Genomic DNA, 19,841 nt, shown 5'->3' with positions numbered 1-19,841 from the left:
TTGGAACCAATGAGCAGTACTGGATGAGCAGAGAACAGGATCTAAAACTGGCAGTCTTGGACGGAGCCTAAGAGAGCATCCAATCCAAGACGTTTGGGGATGATAAACGTGAGGCACAGGTATCACCTGTTATCTAGGTCCACAGTCCACTCAATACTGCAACCTGGTCCAAGATGAATCCTGCCGCATTGGGTTTATCTATTAACAGTTTATAAGAAGACCACATTCGGCCGGGCGCGGTGGCTCAAGCCTGTAATCCCAGCACTTTGGGAGGCCGAGACGGGCGGATCACGAGGTCAGGAGATCAAGACCATCCTGGCTAATACGGTGAAACCCCGTCTCTACTAAAAAATACAAAACAAAAAACAAAAACAAACAAACAAACAAAAAAACTAGCCGGGCAAGGTGGTGGTGCCTGTAGTCCCAGCTACTTGGGAGGCTGAGGCAGGAGAATGGCATAAACCCGGGAGGCGGAGCTTGCAGTGAGCTGAGATCCGGTCACTGCACTCCAGTCTGGGCGACAGAGCGAGACTCCGTCTCAACAACAACAACAACAACAACAACAACAACAACAACAAAAAGAGTCACAGAGGCCACAGTCTCCACAAGCAGCAGCTGCGGGCATTTATTCCGTACAGCTATAAAGACAAAGGCCTTAAGGCAACACACTTGTGGGTAATTAATATGGTTGTGAACCCCCCACCAAGGTTCCAACGCCTAAGTAAACTAACTTACCTAGATCAATTCCCTTACACTTCCTTGTTATCTACTCTGAGAGTTCAGCTGCCTTCAGTCAAATTCTTTCCTGAAGCTTTTGCAGAACCTACCAGCCTTCCAAGAAGGTTTGCGTCTCTGTATAATTTTTCCCACCACCCTGACTGATCTCCTACCATCTTCAAAACTGTGAAATAGAAAATCAAGCTACTACAAGTGTCAGGGGGAACCTACGTGTGGTAGCGTTTCTCTTAAATAATAATGTATATGTGATTGAGCTTTGTAAACTAAAAATAACTAGAAAAGGGAAATGATGCTCTGGGCTGGCTTTAGATTTGAGTGTTTACTTCACTATGTACACATATTTTTTCCTTAATACAAATATGAGACATCCATTTAGAATATTCGGAAAATAGAGGGAAAGATTTTTTAAAAAGAGACAGTAATATTCAACCATAAGCCTTCCACTTAGAAACGACTACTGTTAACAGTTTGGTGCATTACATACTAGTATTTAGCCATATGCACATCTGTGCCTTACTTATAAATAAAAGTGAGACCCTTTTCCTTTCTTTTTACTTGGCAATACTTGTTTACTTGTTTGCTTTGCCATTTCATTTTGTTCTTAAGACATTATTTTGAAGACTGCATTAAATTCTACTGCTTTTCCTCCATTCTTTGAAGTTAGAAACTTAGGTCTTTGTATTTCTACTATTTCAAATAAAAGTGTAGACTGATATCCTTGATTTTGTTTGCATTTATTTGTGTGCTAATAAGATTAATCATTTTTCATGTTTAGGGCCATTTACACTTCTTTTATATATTGGTTTCATGTTACTGTCCATTTTTTTCCGAGAATATTAAGTTTTTTAAAGGGGTACTTTATATTAAATATATTAATCCATCCTCTGTCATACACATTTAAAATATCATTGATTCATCTTATTTCATTTACGGTATTTTCTTCAAGAGGGGAGGTCTTTAGTTTTTATGTAGCTAAATTTTTTCCTTCATGGTTTTTGTTTTTGGTGACAAGTTTTGAAAGATCTCTGTGCTGCAACTACATATATATATACACAGCAGCAGTTTCATTTCATTCTTTTAAGGAGTATTAGTTAAAAGCACGAGGACTGGAAGCCATTCCTAACACTGACCTTAATCTTATCATCTATTCTGCCTCCACTGATCTGTGGTTAATCTGATCTGTGCCTTAATTTCTTCATCATAAAGCTGATAAGTAGTATTAGTATTTGCTTCACAGAGCAGTTAAAAGTAATAAATTGGATAATCGATATAAAGTGCATGGCATAATATCTGGCACATAATAAATACTCAGTGAACCCTAGGGATGATTTAACTCCCTAATACCTATGAACATTATTTTAGAGACTATGATAAAAATAAATCTAAATTTAATTTTCTCCAAATCTGTGCCAACACTATATTTTGAATAAAACATATTGTGTCCCACTAATTTTCAATGCTACTTCTATTATATACTAAATGATTACAGGTGTTTGGATACATTTCTACACTTTTTATTGAAGTCCACTGATTTGCCTGGCCAGTAATATAAGTCTGCTACAATATTAAAATCAGTATGGCTGAATAATGCTTTAATTACTTTTAGTGCAATTATCCCTTCTTAATTATTCTTTTCTCAGAAAATACCCCTGACTAAGCAGGCTGCCAAAACTTCTGGTTAAAGTTCCGAGAGGGAATTAACAAAAGAATATGAAACTGTCATTCTTCTAAAGAGCACTCCCTCTAAATATTTTTTGGGAAAGTCCAAGGTGAACTTTTCTGCCCAAATTATATTTCACCCCTAATCACTTCCTAGTTTCTGTGCAGTAGAGTATAAACGTACAAGGGTCAGCATCAACTGTCAAAACAAATCAGGTTTTTCAATTGAACTCATAGAGATAGAGAATAGAAGGTTACCAGAGACTGGGAAGGGTAGTAAGGGAGACGGCATGGAGAGGAAGTGGGGATGGTAAACGGGTTAAAAAAATAGTTAGAAAGAATGAATAAGACATAGTATCTGATAGCACAACAGGGTGACTATCGTCAATAATGACTGAATTTACATTTTACTAAAAGAGTGTATTCTGTTGATTTGGGGTGGAGAGTTCTATAGATGTCTATTAGGTCCACTTGGTGCAGAGATGAGTTCAATTCCTGGATATCCTTGTTAACTTTCTGTCTTGTTGATCTGCCTAATGTTGACAGTGGAGTGTTGAAGTCTCCCATTATTATTGTATGGGAGTCTAAGTCTCTTTGTAAGTCTCTAAGGACTTGCTTTATGAATCTGGGTGCTCCTGTATTGGGTGCATATATATTTAGGAGAGTTAGCTCTTCCTGTTGAATTGATCCCTTTACCATTATGTAATGGCCTTCTTTGTCTCTTTTGATCTTTGATGGTTTAAAGTGTGTTTTATCAGAGACTAGTATTGCAACCCCGCTTTTTTTTGTTCTCCATTTGCTTGGTAGATCATCCTTCATCCCTTTATTTTGAGCCTATGTATGTCTCTACATGTGAGATGGGTCTCCTGAATACAGCAGACTGATGGGTCTTGAGTCTTTATCCAGTTTGCCAGTCTGTGTCTTTTAATTGGAGCATTTAGTCCATTTACATTTAAGGTTAATATTGTTATGTGTGAACTTGATCCTGCCATTGTGATATTAGCTGGTTATTTTGCTCGTTAGTTGATGCAATTTCTTCCTAGCCTCGATGGTCTTTACATTTTGGCATGTTTTTGCAATGGCTGGTACCGGTTGTTCCTTTCCATGTTTAGGGCTTCCTTAAAAGAGGACACAAACAAATGGAAGAACATACCATGCTCATGGATAGGAAGAATCAATATCGTGAAAATGGACATACTGCCCAACGTAATTTATCGATTCAATGCCATCCCCATCAAGCTACCAATGAGTTTCTTCACAGAATTGGAAAAAAACTGCTTTAAAGTTCATATGGAACCAAAAAGGAGCCCGCATTGCCAAGACAATCCTAAGTCAAAAGAACAAAGCTAGAGGCATCACGCTACCTGACTTCAAACTATACTACAAGGCTACAGTAACCAAAACAGCATGGTACTGGTACCAAAACAGAGATATAGACCAATGGAACAGAACAGAGTCCTCAGAAATAATACCACACAACTACAGCCATCTGATCTTTGACAAACCTGAGAGAAACAAGAAATGGGGAAAGGATTCCCTATTTAATAAATGGTGCTGGGAAAATTGGCTAGCCATAAGTAGAAAGCTGAAATTGGATCCTTTCCTTACTCCTTATATGAAGATTAATTCAAGATGGATTAGAGACTTAAATGTTAGACCTAATACCATAAAAACCCTAGAAGAAAACCTAGGTAGTACCATTCAGGACATAGGCATGGGCAAGGACTTCATGTCTAAAACACCAAAAGCAACGGCAGTAAAAGCAAAAATTGACACATGGGATCTCATTAAACTAAAGAGCTTCTGCACAGCAAAAGAAACTACCATCAGAGTGAACAGGCAACCTACAGAATGGGAGAAAATTTTTGCAATCTGCTCATCTGACAAAGGGCTGATATCCAGAACCTACAAAGAACTCAAACAAATTTACAAGAAAAAAACAATCAACCCCGTCAAAAAGTAGGCAAAGGATATGAACAGACATTTCTCAAAAGAAGACATCCATACAGCCAACAGACACATGAAAAAATGCTCATCATCACTCGCCATCAGAGAAATGCAAATCAAAACACAATGAGATACCATCTCACACCAGTTAGAATGGCAATTATTAAAAAGTCAGGAAACAACAGGTGCTGGAGAGGATGTGGAGAAATAGGAACACTTTTACACTGTTGGTGGGATTGTAAACTAGTTCAACCATTATGGAAAACAGTATGGCAATTCCTCAAGGATCTAGAACTAGATGTACCATATGACCCAGCCATCCCACTACTGGGTATATACCCAAAGGATTATAAATCATGCTCCTATAAAGACACATGCACACGTATGTTTATTGCGGCACTATTCACAATAGCAAAGACTTGGAATCAACCCAAATGTCCATCTGTGACAGACTGGATTAAGAAAATGTGGCACATATACACCATGGAATACTATGCAGCCATAAAAAAGGATGAGTTTGCATCCTTTGTAGGGACATGGATGCAGCTGGAAACCATCATTCTCAGCAAACTATCACAAGAACAGAAAACCAAACACCGCATGTTCTCACTCATAGGTGGAAACTGAACAATGTGATCACTTGGACTTGGGAAGGGAACATCACACACCGGGGCCTATCATGGGGAGGGGGGACGGGGGAGGGATTGCATTGGGAGTTATACCTGATCTAAATGACGAATTGATGGGTGCTGACGAGTTGATGGGTGCAGCACACCAACATGGCACAAGTATACATATGTAACAAACCTGCACGTTATGCACATGTACCCTAGAACTTAAAGTATAATAATTAAAAAAAAAAAAAGAGTGTAATCGAATAGTTTGTAACACAAAGGGTAAACATAAACACTGGAAGGGATGGAGACATCATTTCCCATGATGTGATTATTATGCACTGCATGCCTGTATCAAAACACCTCATGTACCCCGTAAGTATTTATACCTATCATATATCTACACAAATTAAAACTTAAAAAGAAAACTCTTTATTTTCTTGTAAATGGTATCTTTATTGGATTTGAATTTTTATGTCTTCTAATATAAAACATACATTAAAAAAATCAGGTTTTTAAGTGTACCCTTGTAAAACATTCAAAGGCCAAATGGAGAATACATTGTACCTTCTAAATCACTTTCTAAACCCAGCCCTGGGACCCTCAGGACTCCACTCATTACAGGATGGGGGTCAGCCAGCTTCATGCTGGCTGCTTCATTGGTGATCACAAGGAACAAGAAAACAAACCCCCGAGGAGCCTGAGAATGGAAGCCCAAGCGCCAGTTCTTTCTTGCAGTGTCTCTGCACTGTCGCAAATGGGCTGTGGGGCACCTTTACCTGCCTCACTCAGGGGGTCAGTCACGCCTCTTTTGAGTAGGAAGAAGAGGAATTGGAAATATACAAGCAACAGAAGTGCAACTGCCATACTCTTCCTCCCAAGAGAGCAGATTTAAAATCCACTCATGGAAATGGAAGAAAAAAAACGCTCCTTAACAACTTGTTTCAAATCAATATGCCATTTTAATGAGAAAGTTCCCATGTCTTCACAGTGGCCTGATTTCTGTCTTGTCTCATATTTAATGATTCTATAACTCTGTGCAAAGCATATGATTTGATACATGACTAAAAAGGCATTGTTATTAACTGTTAAAATACCATGACTATATTCCTACTTTGCTCAGTTTTAATTTTACAATAAATATGTTAAGATTTTCCAAATTGCTCTAAATTTACATTTTGTAACAGGCTCTTCAAGTTTGTTTTGTTTTGTTTTTTATTTTCTCCAGGGATTGGGAGGCTTAAAGAAAAATAAAACTGCAAAGGGATCTCTTAACAGAAATGTATAAATTATGCTGAAGATAATAGAATAAGCAATGAGAAAAACTGTGATTTTTCAAATTAATTCTGGCCACCAAGTAGATTGGGAGTGTGAAAATGAAAGAAACCATAGGAAAAGTGTCTATGACATCTTAAACCTCATGAGAGCTAGTGAAAGGAACATTAACTTGAATCAGATGAATAGAAGCCAGGAAGGCAGCCTTCAAAAAAAGTCCTAATAAAGGGGAACATGAAACCATGGCTGAAACTCTGAAATGGAAGAAGGCTCAAGAGGTTTATTAGACTATTCAGAAAGAAATTTCAATTTTTCTTCCGCAAATAATTCAGAAAACAAAAAAGTGGGGGCAGGAAGGCATATCTAAAGAGATCAATAGGAATCTCTGATGACCTCAAATTTCATGAGGATTTGTGCAAATCATAGAAGGACAAATAGTACAGAGGAGAATGTTCCTAAACTGTAGAGTTAGGAAAGCTCAAAAACATAATAAGCTAAGGCTTGAAAATATACAGACAGCAAGAAAAATACTCTATTTTGTTTTTCTTTTTAAAGTACCATCCAGTACAACAAGAGTCGTAAAGCCAAGGAGCTTCTGTTCATCACGGAGGAAATGGATTATGAAATGTTTAGTGTTGATGGATGGGGTGCTGCTCTACTTCTCATTCTTTTCTGTAATAGAAGACAACTGTCAATTAAAGATTGTTGCTGTCAATACTGGCATGAAGCCAGACACGAAGCTGGAGAGACAGGGATATTGTAAAAGGCATTTTTTCACTCTGAAGGAATTAGAGACTCTCAGCCATGTTCACTTATGGGCGACCACATGTCCTCATTTGTCTGAGATATTCCTAGCTTATGCCTGCCTTTCTGGCATAGCTATTAATAGACCTCCTTTCCCTTTTAAAAATTTTAAGCACTGAGCAGACCACTATCAAGTTCCAAAGTTGAATCAGTAATACCAACAAACAAAAGCCCCACGGCAGATGGATTCATGGCCAAATTCCACCAGATAGACAAAGAAGAACTGGTACCAATCCTACTGATGCTATTCCAAAAAATGGAGGAGGAGGGACTCCTCTCCAACTCATTTTTTGAAGCTAGCATAACCCTGATGCCAAAAGCTGGCAAAGACACAAAGAAAAAAGAAAACTACAGGCCAATATCCCTGATGAACACAGATTCAAAAACCCTCAACAAAATGCTAGAAAATTGAATCCAGCAGCACATCAAAAAGTTAATTCACCATGATTAAGTAGGCTTCATTTCCAGGATGCAAGGCTGGTTCAACATATGCAAATTAATAAATGCAATTCACCACAGAAACAGAATCTTTTTAAACCACATGTGATCATTTAAATAGATGCAGAGAAAGCTTTTGATAAAATCTAACAACCTTCATGATAAAAACTTTCAACAAACTAGGCATCAAAAGAACATATCTCAAAATAATAAGAGCCGTCTATGACAAACTCACAGCCAACATCATACTGAACAGGCAAAAGCTGGATGCATCCCCACTTAGAACAGGAACAAAACAAGGATGCCAACTCTCACCACTCCTATTCAACATAGTACTGGAAGTCCTAGTCAGAGCAACCAGGCAAGAAAAAGAAATCAAAGCCATCCAAATAGGAAAATACATCATCAAATCATCTCTCTTCCCTGAAAATATTATTCTATACCTAGAAAACTCTCACAGACTCCACCAAAAGACTCCTATTCTGATAAATGACTTTAGTAAAGTGTCCAGATACAAAATCAATGTAGAGAAATTATTACCATTTCTGTACACCAATAATGCTCAAGCTGACAGCTAAATCAAGAACATGATCCCATTTACAACAGCCACACACACACACACAAATCTAGGAATGTATTTAACCTAGGAGGTGAAAGATCTCTAAAGGGACTACAAGACACTGCTGAAAGAAATCAGAGATGACACAAACAAAACAAAAAACATTTCATGCTCATGGATTAGAAGAATCAATATTGTTACAATGGTCATACTGCCCAAAGCAATCTACAGATTCAATGCTATTCCTATCAAATTACCAATGTTATTTTTCATAGAATTCAAAAAAACTATTCTAAAATTCATATGGAACCAAAAAAGAGCCAAAATAGTCAAAGCAATACCAAGCAAAAAGAAGAAAGCCAGGGGCGTCACATTATCCAACTTCAAACTGTCTTTAAGGCTAAAGAAACAAAAACAGCATGGTACTGGTATAAAAACAGACACATACACTAATGTAACAGAATAGGAAACCCAGAAATAAAGCCATCTGATCTCCAACAAAGTTGATAAAAATAAGCAATGGAAAAAAGGCTCCCTGTTCCATATATGGTCCTGGGATAACTGGCTAGCCATCTACGGAAGAATGAAACTGGACCCCTACATTTCACTATATACAAAAAATAATTGAAGATAGATTAAAACATTAAATGTAAGACTTCAAACTATAAGAATCCTAGAAGAAAACTTAGGAAATACAATTCTGGTCATTGGCCTTGGGAAAAAATATAAATCATTACTCAAAAGCAATCCAATAAAAATAAAAATCAACAATAGGACCTAATTCAACTAAAAACCTCTGCACAGCAAAAGAAACTATGAAACTGCAAACTACAGAATGCAAGAAAATGTTTGCAAACTATGCATCCAACAAAGCTCTAATATCCATAATCTATAAGGAACTTAAACAATTCAGCAAGACAATTGTAAAAACCAATAAACTCCACTAAAAAGTGGGCAAAAGATATAAATAGACACTTCTTAAAAGAAAACATACAAGCAGTCAAAAAACATGGAAAAATGCTCAACATCATTAATCATCAGATAAATGCAAATCAAAACCACATGAGATACCATCTCACACCAGTCAGAATGGCTATTATTTAAAAGTTAAACAAAAAATAACAGATGTTGGTAAGGCTGTGGAGAGAACACACTGTTGGCAGGAATGTAAATTAGTGCAGTCACTGTGGAAGGCAGTCTGGAGATTTCTCAAATAAGTTACAACAGAGCTACCATTCAACCCAGAAATCCTGTTACTGGGCAGATACCAAAGGAATATAAATCATTCTACCAAAAAGACACATGCACTTGTATGTGCATTGCAACACTGTTTGCAATAGCAAAGACATGGAATCAACCTGGGTGCCTATCAACAATGGATTGGGTAAAGAAAACCTAATATGTATTCATCATAGAATACTATGCAGCCATAAAAAAGAATGAAATCATGTCCTTTGCAGCACCATGGATGCAGCTAGAGGCCATTATCCTAAGAAAATTAATGCAGCAGCAGAAAACCACATACTGCATGTTCTCACTCATAAGTGAGAGCTAAGCATTGGGTACACATGGACATTAAGATGAGAACAACAGGCACTGGGGACTACTAGAAGAGGGAAAGAAGGAGAGGGGAAGAAGCAAAAATCTATCTATTAGGTAACACACTCACTAACTAAGTGATAGGATCATTTACACCACAAAACCTTAGCATCATGCAATATACCTAAACATGCATTTGTACTCCCTGAATCAAAAATAAAAGTTGAAATTATATAAAATATAATATTAAATTATATAAAATAAAACTGTTTTTACTTGAATGAAAATTATGTAGTCATCTTTAACATATGTCAACATGCCAAGAGTACTGCATGTTTTATTTTCAATAATATTTTTGATAATCTAAGGAACAGATTATCAAACAGATTTTTGTGATGACTTTGAAAGAGAGAAAGCAAACAGGAAGAGGAAACACGGGTTTATAAAGATTAAATTAGGTGACAGGCTCCTTATTTCCTCCTTCATTAGGGATACTGAAGTACATGTCATGGGATTTCTGTAGATAGATCAAATGTGGATTTTAATAAGACTTCAGACAAAGATCTTTTTGATAGTTAGAGGCAAGGATGGAAATATGAATCGTCATACAGTTTGATGTATTTTAATGAGTTGAATGGCTATTCCAAATAGTGTTGACTAATGTTTACTAATGAGCAAAGTCAACTCTGCCCTTGGCACTGTCCTTTTCAATATTTTTATCACCAAATTGGATTAAGACATGCTGATCAAAGTTACATCTGATGCATGGGAATAGCAGATATTGGGATGACAGAGTCAGGATCCAAAATTATCTCATCAGACTAGGAAAATGTGCCAAGCCTGAAAAATTAAATTTCATGGGGAAGAACAGTTTCACAGGGAGAAACTTATTTTCCAAAGACCAGTTGCACAAAAATAATAAGAGAAAACATGAGATGAAAGAAGGAACGTTTTTTGCTGACTAAAAATCATAGTTGGTGAACTGACCACAAAAGCATTAATATCAACATTAAGAGGCTGATGTATCAATCCTACTGAGTCCAGCATGTCACATCCAAAATAACATGTTCCATTCTGGGAACCTCAGCTTAAGAAAGACAGTGGTAAACTGAGAACTATACAAAAAAATAATAGAAGAGTAAATTCTAACAGTGATTAAAAAAAAAAAGAATAACAATAACAATAATAGTAACAACACAGATTTGCAATCCCTTATCTGCAGTTTTAAAATCCAAAATGTTTGAAAACCAAAAATATGTTTAATTTTTGCCATATCGTGACCTGAAATAGAGAAGGTATCCATGCTCTTTATCTATTTCAACTTGTTGTACATACATTTGTTGTACATATTTGCATAAATATTAATGTACTTGATTATGGGATGCTGCCTTATGCTCCACTGGGGATATTATATAATATCACCAGTGTATCTCTGTATTGCCTTTAACAAAAACCCAACAATAGGAATTTCAAAATATAGCTGGTCTCAAGGTTTGGAGTAAAGGATTTTGACCTAATGGTAAGAATAATAACAACAATAATGATAATAATAACAGGTAACACAAAAATAGCACTTATTATATGTCAGACACTGTCCTAGGAACTTAGCATATATTAATTTATTCAATTTTTACAATAACCAGAGAGGTATATACCATTATTATTACCCTCACCCTACGATAAAGTAAACTGAAGCACAAAGATTTGCCCAAAGCCACATACTAAGATGCTATTTATATGTTAATATGATAGTTGATAGTGGTCTTCAAGTTGAAAGATTGTACGTGGAAGTAGCAGGAAGCCTACAAACATAAAGCTTAATTGGGGTGTCACTGTAGAATGTTCTTAAAATATTTTGAAGCTTCCAGAAATATACCTTGAAGTAGATCATTTGTGCTTGAGTAGTCTTTCTTTGTAATGTTAGAAGGAAAATGTGCCAATTATTCAGGGGAAACAGAAAATAATTTTGTAATTGATCAAACTACAACTTCCTAAAGCCACTATAATGTAAAGTTGAAGCTTCAGAAGGAGAAGAGAATGAGAACCTGACAGTGGACCTCCAGGATTCCAAGCTGAAGAGAAGGTGGAAGGGAAGCACAACTTCACCTTAATGAAAAGGAAAAGGAACGGTCTAGGCTGGTGAGCAAGGCCCAGGACAGGTATTTAAGGGCAAAGCTGTTGGGCACAGCTTCTGACTAATACCAAGAACTGCTCTGGATGAAAGACACTGTGGGGAGACTTTGGGGCACAACAGCTGAGCATGTTTGTGTGAACTAAATATCCACAGTGGTGTCACCATTGCATCCAGACCAGCAGTGGCCTTACCATGGCAGAGGGCAGGCTGCAAGAGCAACATGTGGCCATGGGAAGCAGCAAGAGTAGACTGCCATACTTTTACTTAGCTCTTTACCTGTTGTTGGAAGCAAAAACCACACCCTATGTGGACTGAATACACCGCCAACCTACTGAGACAACCAAGTGGAAGAGGTCCCTGGAGAAACTCCAAGCAGCCTGCCCACTGGGGTGGAGTCACAGAAGTTCCAGCCCTTCGCAGCTGCGAGAAGCCAGGCTCCTCCTCTTCCTGGGTGGAAACTGGGAGTCCAGCAACCCAGCGGGAAGTGATCTGGCAGCGACTCTGGCCTTTGTGAGAGTCCCTGTTTCCACCCTTTCTTCCTTTTCACCCAATAAGACCCCACTTTACTCACCATTCAAACCGTTTGTGAGCCTAAATTTTCATGGCAGTAGGACGGACAAGGCCCCCATCGGTAGCTGAACTAAGGAAAAGTCCTGAAACATTTTTGGCCTGCAACATCGCGGCTCAAGAAGCAGTGAGTGAAATGAGGACTCAAATTCTTACTGTTGCTTCTAAGCCTTTACATCCCCAGACTTCTGAGAGTGGAGAACGATGCCCCCAACCGCCTGTTGCTCCCAGGCCTTTTCATGCCTTTTCCTTCCTTTTTTGAGACCCACCTGTGAGCAGCAGCTCCCCCCCACCACCCCCATCCCTGCCGGCACTGGGACGCGTGACCCAAGGGTCCTGCACAGCCACTGGCTGGTTCACAGCCCAGGCATGCTGCAGAAGCCTTCCAACTCCCTGGTCAAGGGGTTCAGCTCCATCAGACAGTAATTAAGCTTTTCTCTTGGTGGAGGGACCACTTACCTAAGAATAAGAGGTTCTTCCCCAGTCATTTTTAAACTGTTCTTTTTTCTTTCCCCTTCTCCATTCTGTTGGCAGTTAACTTTTAAAGTTTTTTTCTTGGATGTTTTACTAGGCCAGGCTTTACCCAGAGACTGGGTTTCCTTATGCCTGTCTGTGTATTGTGTGTAATGTCTGTCAAAAGAGCTCTAATTATTATTGATGGGCATTTAGGTTGGTTCCAAGACTTTGCTATTGTAAATAGTGCTGCAGTAAAAGAAAATGTGATACATATACAAAATGGAATACTATGCAGCCATAAAAAAGAATGAGATCATGTCCTTTGCAGAGACATGGATGAAGTTGGAAGCCATCATTCTCAGCAAACTAACACAGGAACAGAAAACGAAACACTGCATGTTCTCACTCATAAGTGGGAGTTGAATGAGAACACATGGACACAGGGAGGGGAACATCACATACCTGGGCCTGTTGCGGAGTCGGGGGCAAGAGGAAGGAGAGCGTTAGGACAAACATCTAATGAATGAGGGGCTTAAGACCCAGATAACGAGTTAATAGGTGCAGCAAACCACAATGGTACATGTATATCTATGTAATAAACCTGCACATTCTGCACATGTATCCTGGAACTTAAAGTAAAATAAAAAGTTTAAAAAAGAAAAAGAAAATGTCAAGAAAAAAAAAAGCTCTAATTAATATGGCAAAAAGAAAGACAATTGCTTGGATCTGATGTTTTTAAAGGGAAGATAAAATCTATGGTACCTTTCAGTTCATGCGACTTTAATCTTTAAGAAACAAAAACACCCCTAAGTACCATTAGTAAAATGCAGGTCAGATGCAAGGTTTTTAAGTGTTTTGAGGTTACAAACTGCTTTTTGGGTTTAGTGAGCCATTTGACTTGTTGGCTTCACAACTGTTTAAGGCCTGGGGACTATGGAACTAACCACGCCCCTAATTATGCTGGAGTCATACCTTGGCTGCACTTAGCACACAATAAAGCAACTTACCAAGTCTCACCTTAAAGATAACAATTGCTAGGGGTTACCATTATAACATGTAATTGAGACTACTCAAAATAGATTTACATGCAAGGGGTGTAAGAACAGTAAAATGTGATTTTTCTTTGAAAAATGTTATAAGAAGGTATGGAAATACAATTTTTTTGCCTAGGGTTAAAGGATTGTTTTAAATTAGATAAGAGAAAGCTGAAGGTTCAAACAAGTGGTAGAAGAACTGGGTAAATTAACCTTGCACAAGAGGTTCTCTGGGTGAACATATTGACTAAATTCAAAAAGGGTATTATATGGTTTTTCTGTAAATTGAGCATTAAAATATAAGAACAACAAGGTGTTCTTAAAATGCTAATCTGCTCCTTAACAAAATTCAAAAGGGTTATAAAAGGTTTTTGCTTTTTTAAAATTTCCGAGTCATCATTGTGGCAAAATAAATAATTTATGGTCATCTGGAATTCTATTTCATAATATTAAGTGCTTTAAACATATTTAACAGCTTTACCAAAATCAAACTTCAGTCTCAAAATTGTCTTCCCTGGCACCTAATTTTTTAATACTTCAGAGGGCCCCTGAAGTGTCCAGAAAAGAGAGGTAAAAAGGATTATTAGACATGTTTAGGTACATGAGATTGCCAAAATGACGCTCAATCTTCTTTAGGTTATATCTTGGTGGATAACACTAATATATGTTCCAAAGTTGTATGGGATTTCTAAAATTCTGAGGTCGAAGTATATGCCATAAATCATAATTATGGTTATGTTAAGTTATTGTAAAACACAGAGATAACAAAACTTCTTTGTCAATTGTGTTTCTAACTGTAACTACCCTGGACACTTTGTTATTCACAGACAATTGTTGTTTTAATCCTTTCAAAAGATGGTTTATAATAAGCTATACAACTTTAACAGGTACTTTCAAATACAGGTTTCTGATAACTTTAGAGACTGTAACACTGGAATGAAGGAAAAAAGATGCTACTCATAAAGAGCTGACATGTTCATGAATGTCAATCAAAACAAGAGTTAAGTAAATGGACTGAACTCAGGAAGCTAAAGCAAATCTTTTTGACTTTTGCTTGGAATGTTGCTCATCCTTGCTTTTGTTTTTTTTTTATAGTCAAGGAAATTTAGTTTGAACTATTTACAGCCTTTAATAATTAAGTAAAGTATACACTCCTGTGATCAAAATTTGTAGCGTGTTTGTTTCTCTCTGCCTGGTTCCTCTAGAATTTGGAAACTATCTGTGAGTATTCTTATGGCAATATAGTTGTTTGCATCAGTACAACAAGAATCCATTTTTCTTTTGCAACAGGACACAATTGCAGAAAGTAGTTATTTTACCAGGGTTTTGACTGGAAGGGTATGCTTCCCTTTAAGGAGTCAATCTTGACTTGCAGAGCCAGTAAACACCCAGTGGGAAACTGGTTTCATACCCTTGTCCATGTAGTCCCTGTACAGGGTTCTTGACCTGTGGTCAGTAAAGAATGTCACTTTCCAACAAGTCCAGGAGCTCCAGGTTTGTCTTGGGGCCTTAAGAGGAGAAAATCACCCAACTCACAGGTATTTGACAACACAAACCCATGACTGCGCTTGGCTTTAAAAGATCTTGTCTAAGATTCCTTGGGAAACAGAGTCCCATCAAAGCCAATTCAAAAGGCCTATGTAGAAATAGTTATTCTTGCTGCACTTTATGCAAATAACCAGGCCAAGTGTAAGACTAAAGTCTATTTTGTAAATCATTCAGTTATTATATTTTTTTTAACAAAAATGAGGACTTGGCGAGAGAGAAATCATGTTTCAAAACTTATCATATACTTGTCATTAAATTCTAAACTCACTAGTCATTTTCAAGTTTTCACCTACATTTTAGATCAACCCTGATCATTCCTGTGAACCAACCACCAATCCCCAGCTGCAGCTCAGAAAGAACAAGAGGGATGGGTAATGTAGAAATCTGGATCAATAGTCTAGTTCTGAACAGTTATCCTACAAATTCTGCCAGGTGGCAGGAATAAATAGGATGCCCATAACCCAGAGGTTTCCTTTTTGGGAAAGGAAGACCAAGGTAGCTAACCAAAGCCAAGCGCCATCCACCCAAATCCCAGCAAGCATAACTACGGCTACCAGTTATCTGGGTGTGTCACAAGACATCCATTCCTCTCTCTTCTTGGAGGAGGACTCAGCTCCAGTTTGACCCTAGCATTTGGCTTATGATAAGGAGTCCATGTAACCTCCACTGAGACACATTTTTGTCTGAAACTCAATTCCAAGCTTCAGATAAAAACCCTAGGAAGGAAAACTGGATCTGAGGGATCCAGAAGCAGACAATAACAGAAGTTAAAAGGCATAGCACATGTGAGCATGGCTGATTTCTACCGATTAAACCAACCCCAAGCTTTCATGAATAAAGGCCATGTTAATATCCATGGCATAAATGAGGTCTTGGGAACTCCAAGGCTACTGATAGTAGTGGGGATAGTGGCACAGGTGAGAGTGGATAATTCCTATTCTCTAGGTCCTCCCTGCTTCACGGGATGCAAGAACAGAAAAGGAAAAGAGGACGCTCTTCCCTCTCTTCCTCACACACTGTGGGTATCTGCTAGGAAGAGAAAGGAACCAGGGATGCCTGCTCCCCTTTGTCTAGATGGGTAGCCATTTGTATTCACTCTATACCCCTTTAGAAGGCATTCTAACCCCCTGGGAATCCTTTAAAAGGCATCTTCTCTTCTTTTCTCTTCCTCTGGTCTCTCTTCACAAATAGGTAATCGTGTCTCTGCGCTATGAGACACTTCCCTCAAATGAATCCTTCAAACTGGGAAAAGTTAATTTCCGAAACCTTAAACTCTTTGGTTTAGGATCGAGCTCAGGGGAAAGGAACCCAGAAGCCCAACATGCGGGCAAAAGGGTAAAGTTTATTTGCCAGTAGGGCTTTTGGCTTCCCTCTCCCTGTGCAAACTGGTAAAAGGCCTTGGGATTTTTTAGCTATCCTTACCCCTACCCTTGTTTCATTTTGATACATGTTATCTAATAACGTGGTTTGTCTGTTCTTACTTTCAAGCATCAAACTCCAAACACTCCTGTAACCAGAGCTTCTCACATGGCCCCTTCTGCTGGGAACCTTTAGATAGGTCTCTGAGGGTGTTCCACCTGCTGTTTCCCCAAAACAGTGCCCCCTTCTCAGGAGGAAGCAGTTGAGATAGTTAGCAGTTGAGATAGTTGAGATAGTTGTCCCTATTCTTAATCTAATGGCAGTTAGATGTATTTCTCTAGAAGGGGGTATGAGACAGCCAGGTGGGAGGGGGTGCCTGGAGAAACTCCAAGCGGCCTGACCGCTGGGGTGGAGCCACGGAAGTTGGCACCCTTGCAGCAGGGAGGAGCTGCGCTCCTGCTCTTCCTGTGTGGAACCTGGGATTCAAACAACCTGGCAGGAAGCGCTCTAGCAGGGACTCTGGCCTTGTGAGAGTCCCTGTTTCTCCCTTTTCTTCCTTTTCCCCCAACAAAACCCCTGCTTACTCACTGTTCAGATGATCTGCGAGCCTACGTTTTCACAGCTGTGGGACAGACAAGGACCATGTCTTTAGTTGAACTAAGGGAAAGTCCTGCAACACTACTTGGGCAATGTAGGGAAATGCTCTCAAGTGGGAGATAATGGATTTATAGGATATATACACAGGTGTCTTGCAAGGTGGATCCACTTAAGGTAGCCATGTCATGCACGATGGTTTTAGACAAATTCTACATTGCCTCACTAGAAATAGACTTTACTGGAGAAAGGGGAAACATGCAAAGACAGGATCAACAAGCCAAAAACACATGGATTACCATCCATGTGTTTTTTTGGGGGGCTTCATGGCCTACCATCCTCCCACTGTCTTTATAGAGTTGTGTGTGGGGCCAAGTGAGCTGCTTAGCTTGCTATGCTTTTTCCTTTTAGAAAGCAAGGTCTTGCTTGTCAAATTCGTCATGGTAGATGCTGAGTTTTAATAACTGATACCTTTTGAGTTGTTATTTTGAGTGTTCTAATCCCTCCTAATGTGCTGCTCCAAATTCTAACATTTATTAGCATATATTAATATAAAAGGTAAGGAGATAGTGGAAGAGGTAGACTATATGACCTCTAAGATACTTTCCAACTCAGAGTCTTTGGTTTTATGAGACAGTCTGGAGAAATATTACATATTATTAATATTTTCCCTAATCTTAGTTGGCGTTCTATTAGCCTTCTTCACTGATACTGCATACTGACTTGAGAACTTAAATATATCAATATAGACCTTTTCCTCAATTCTATTAACTGATTCAGTACAATATAAACTGCGCTCTAGTTGAATATCATTTCTACCTAACTCAAACATTACAATTCAATATTTTCCGATTCTTATTCCATCTCTCAACCTGCTGGCCTTTTCCCATTCATTTTCTTTCCCTACTCACACCACTGATTCCATAAAATCCATACTCCAGCTCTACTGTACTGCTTACTAGAGATTAATAATCCCCAAATAGCAACTAAGTAGATTTATAGCTGTCTGTGTCATAACAACTAAGGAATATAAAAGGCAGTGTGTTTTTCCCTAGTCATAATCCTTAAGTGAAGGTGATAACATTTCCTGTGAACTATCTGAGATTCTTTCTCCCCAAAATAAGAGGGTACATTGTCTTCCCTTCAGTTGGTACTCACACCCTCAAAACTGAATCTACAGAAACACTCACTGTCTGTATCTATACTCAAAGCATCTTAATAGTGCTGGTTTCACATTAGTTATCACATTAATAAGACCACTGAATGGGTCAAACTTAGGTTTCTAAGATAACTATTATACTATAAGAAATATACTGGAGAAATAATTAGATGTGGGTTCTGGCATTCAAGAACTCACAATATAAAAATAAAAAATAACTACAATTTAATGAAATAAGTATAATAAAGGAAAAAATTACTATTGACCTGCCCAAGAAGACCATGTAGCCCCCAGGAAAAAAAGAAAAATTTGAGTAAGCAACCATGGCAACAGGGCAGGCTACTGGCCATTTAGCCAAATTATATAGATCAATGTTAGCTGGCAATCACCATCAGATCTGTACATACTAAGCACAAAATCTAGATAAGGAAAAATAATAGGGGAAAAAAAGAATCAGAATTATGGTCACATTTCTCGTTAGACAGCTAAAGTACGTAGACATGCCATAAATGTAGGAATGGATATGGGCCAAATATTGATCCCTTCATTCTTCAAGGGCTAGGGTGAGGAGAAGAAAGAAACTTCCAGGCAAGTCACTTTGTGTCTCAAATAATCTTTTATGAACTGAATGTTCATGTCCACCCAAAACTCATATGTTGAAATTCTAACCCTAAATAAATGTAATGTTATTAGGAGCTAGGGCCTTTGCAAAGTACCTAGGTCAAGACACTAGTAGTTATCTTTGGTGTGAAGCAACAATATTGATGGAAACCAAACATTAACAACATTTAGATTTTACAGGAAGAAATAGAAATCCTGACCAGACCAATAATACACAGTGAGATTGAACCAGTAATAACTTTAAAAAAAAAAAAAACTCCCTACTAAACAAAAACCATGACCAGATGGATTTACAACCAACTTCTACCATATATTCAAAAAGAATTGGTACCAATCCTACTGAAACTATTTCAAAAGATTGAGAAGGAGGGAATCCTCCCTATCTCATTACAAAGCTCGTATCACCCTGATACCTAAGCCAGGAAAGGAGATAACAACAAAAGAGAAAACTATAGATCAATATCCCTCATGAACATAGATGCAAAAATCCTCAACAAAATGCTAGCAAGTTATATCCAACAGAACATCATAAAAATAATTCACCGTGATCAAGTGGGTTTCATACTAAGGATGCAGGGATGGTTCAACAAACACAAGTCAGTAAATGTGATTCACTGCATACACAGAATTACTAACAAAAACCATATGATCATCTCAATAGATGCAGAAAAATATTTTCTAAAATCCAGCATACCTTTTTGGTAAAAATCTTCAACAAACCAGGAATAGAAATAACATAGCTCAAAATAATAAAAGTCATCTATGACAAACCCATAGCCAGCATAATACTGAATGG

The 19,841-nt window shown here is 38.0% G+C and overlaps 1 protein-coding gene and 1 long non-coding RNA gene across 2 annotated transcripts in view; both read right to left on the bottom strand.

Moving 5' to 3' along the window:
• The window catches only part of GRM8 (glutamate metabotropic receptor 8), an 832,302-nt gene that overhangs the window by 218,924 nt on the left and 593,537 nt on the right, over nucleotides 1-19,841 (bottom strand). The window lies entirely within an intron of this gene.
• LOC117072755 lies at nucleotides 7,442-19,717 on the bottom strand. Its single transcript, XR_004432939.1, has 3 exons — nucleotides 19,682-19,717; nucleotides 11,384-11,389; nucleotides 7,442-7,565 (listed from the first exon to the last, which is right to left on the bottom strand). It is a non-coding gene; the product is annotated as an uncharacterized LOC117072755 (long non-coding RNA).

Source organism: Trachypithecus francoisi, unplaced genomic scaffold (genome assembly GCF_009764315.1).
Source record: "Trachypithecus francoisi isolate TF-2019V2 unplaced genomic scaffold, Tfra_2.0 Lachesis_group4, whole genome shotgun sequence".
In the NCBI taxonomy this organism is placed as follows: Eukaryota; Metazoa; Chordata; class Mammalia; order Primates; family Cercopithecidae; genus Trachypithecus; species Trachypithecus francoisi.
Note: the sequence above shows the minus strand (reverse complement) of the source record. Positions and strands in the feature narration are given on the sequence as shown.